Source organism: Poecilia formosa, unplaced genomic scaffold (genome assembly GCF_000485575.1).
Source record: "Poecilia formosa unplaced genomic scaffold, Poecilia_formosa-5.1.2 Scaffold1699, whole genome shotgun sequence".
Lineage (NCBI taxonomy): Eukaryota > Metazoa > Chordata > Actinopteri > Cyprinodontiformes > Poeciliidae > Poecilia > Poecilia formosa.
This window is the reverse complement of record NW_006801638.1, coordinates 1-2,943: the sequence shown is the minus strand read 5'-3', so window position 1 is coordinate 2,943 and position 2,943 is coordinate 1. Positions and strand designations below refer to the sequence as shown.

The 2,943-nt window shown below is 37.7% G+C and overlaps 1 long non-coding RNA gene across 1 annotated transcript in view; it reads right to left on the bottom strand.

The window, feature by feature from the left end:
* LOC103132960 (uncharacterized) overlaps positions 1–2,937 on the bottom strand; it is a 5,149-nt gene extending 2,212 nt beyond the window's left edge. Inside the window, exons 1-3 of the long non-coding RNA XR_001661145.1 lie at positions 1,317–2,937; positions 1,152–1,190; positions 650–740 (exon numbers count right to left, since the gene is read on the bottom strand). This is a non-coding gene — a long non-coding RNA (uncharacterized LOC103132960). The remainder of the gene's footprint in view (positions 1–649; positions 741–1,151; positions 1,191–1,316) is intronic.
* Between the last annotated feature and the right edge of the window lie 6 nt (positions 2,938–2,943).

Genomic DNA, 2,943 nt, shown 5'->3' with positions numbered 1-2,943 from the left:
GTGCTGTTCACACTGCCATGAAAAGATCGGATGCAGGTCGCATTCCTTCAAAAAAATAGGAATTGGGTCACTTCAGGCTGCAGTGTGAACACACCCTTGAAATGTTCAAAAATGCAAAATGACAGTCAATTAGAGAGCAGCATTATTGTAATCAAGCTTCTAGATGAATGGCTTAGGTTCAAATAGAGAATCAGAATGGAGAATAAATGTTATTGAGGTAAATGTAATAGTTGCTGGATTCAAAACTTAAGCCTGAGTACTTTAGAAATTGCAGTTCTCCAGTAATTTTCACACACATACATTTCCAAGACTTCAGGCTGGTGGAAGAAAGACTTGATATTTAATGAGTGGAAATATCTTGTTGATACCAAAGCCCAGTGCAGAATTGATTGACAAGCATCACACCATAGAAAGGCAATATGAACTCAGACAAGCAGTGGTCTCAACCAATGTTCTGTTAAGACGGAGAGCAGAGCTACCTTTCGGGCCGACTAGTCCACTGTTTAAATAATTGTGGCATTACCTCATTGTGTGTTATGCTCTCATCAATGTGAGCCGTCTTCCGGCCCAATCCCGCTCTCATGTGTATCAGTTGGTCATCTTCTTTTGGCGTTTTTTCGTAATGTTTTGGCAGTAAATAAAAAACTACATCTAAAGGTTTCATCTTTTTTGCCGGGACCAGGCTTGTTGGAGGAAATCGTCGTTTTCCTCTTCCCCTGTTGAAAAGTCCGGGAAAAGATCTATTGTACAGAAATTTGAAGATAAATAAATTATACTATTTCATTTTCAACATCACTTTGAAGGCATAACCTATGACACATTAGGTAGTAGACTCAAAGAACCACTGAGTAATTTAGACATATGTATATTGCATAATACAAAATAATGAAATACAAGGATTATTCATATGACCCAGTTCAAGAATTGTTTTTCATGTTAATAGTAAGGCGATTGTGATAGGAAGACCAAAGTCCAAAAAAATGAATATCTTTCTGAGAGATTTTACATTGTTTTGATTAGTTGGAGCAACCAAAGATAATAAGTATTTGATGCAATATAAAGACATACAAGTGGAATATTGGAAAACAAATAAAGGTCTTTATAATAAATGCTTCAAAACTGAATTTACAATAAAGAAAGTTGTCATTTACCTGCTCATTTCCATTTGGACAGAGGAATTTTGATGTACCCTACAAAGGTTTCATAACAGAATTTATTAGAAGCCTGCTATGATCAACATATTTAATATATATATACAACCCCCCCCCCACACACACACACACATTAGGCATTAGGGCAACAGTTTATCATTAAACCTGGCATTCTGATTGTTGAGGTCTCCTCTCCCTCCACTTCGTGGTCTTTCAGTCAACAAATTTAGTAAATGCCTTGCCGATTGTACAATAGCATCCTGACTAGCCTGGAGTCACAAAATAAAAATGACAAATTAGCAGTTAAAAGAGGATCACTTAAAAAAATTTACACTGTATGAGAATGATCACGTTTACTCAGGAAAACTCTGTGCTGTAGGGTTCCCACCTTTCAGAAATTAAAATAAGGACACATGCTGTATCCTGTGTCACCATTCACTCATATGGTGGGATGGCCGGTGGAGTGATAGAAAGTATTTGGTAAAAAGGTCTACTCAAATACTGATTAACACAACACCTAATTTAATGTTCAAAGTTTGTCCTCAGGCAGCAAAAAATAAAGTACAAGTATGCATGAGAAGGCTTGTTCCTGATCAAATTTACCCCATGAGCCAGTAGTCAAAATATTCACTGTTATTTTATCAGTATGATTTGTTCTTTAAATGGCTTCTTATATTATCTCATACTATTATTCAATAAAGTTTTATCCAAAATTAACATCTCAAGCAAGTACTCAATCCATTAAAGTTTACTAAAAGCACAATAAGAAACTGAATCAATCATAGCATCTCCTGAGGCATTCTCAACTTCTGGAGATGATTGAGGGATGAACAGATGCCGATGTCTCGTTCTTTAGGACGATTTAAAAAGACGCAGTTAATAGCGATAGGTTACCTTACATGTCCTTTGGTTTACTTTCATACACTAAATGTTTATATGTGCGTGATAGGCGTTCCTATCGGACAGAAATACGGAACAAATCGCGTCCTAGTTTAAAACGGGACGCAATATTTAACTGTCAAATACGGGGCGATTCCGTGGTATTTTACCGAAAGAATGGCAATCCTACGTGCTTTTCTCCCATTACAATTGGGGAAACTATATCAAACATAAGTAAATCTACAGTTTGGTGGGTCACTTGTATTTTGGATGACCATAAATTTATTAATTTATTCATAAATAAAGTCACATGAACAATACAGTAGCTGAACAGAATGAGGTTGTGGTTATAATTAATGTCGGAAGAGTTCACAGCCCCCTCCTTGAAGCATACAAGGCAGCCATGTTAGCTTGCTACATTAGCGGTAGCATCTCCTGGAAAGTTACGACTTTACTAAGACTGCCTGTCTCAGTCTCACTTAAGACAACATACAAAGAAAACCCGGAAAGTCGCCACTAATCAGATCTCTTTAAAGATTCTAGACTTGGCGCAAGTGGTATTTCTTTTTGAAATAAAACACACTGGGTGTGGAACAGTTAAGAGAAGGGGGAGGGTGGGGGCTGGGGGCCTAGGAGGTAGCGAAAACTAATATGCCAGCATTACGTGGTGTAATATTAACAAAGGCCCAAACCCGTGTTTTAAATCAAGCTTTAAGATAATGTATCCAACCGCATGCGCAAAATAAAATATACTACAGAAATATGAAAGCATGGACTCACCGTTGGGGTTGGGTTTACGTTTGCCTCCATGGTCGCTGGCCTCGGCGATGCTGGTATTTCTTCAATATGACGCTTGGGTCATGTGATTGGCTGGGTGTTGAAATCTGACAACGATTGCTAATGTCTGTAACCT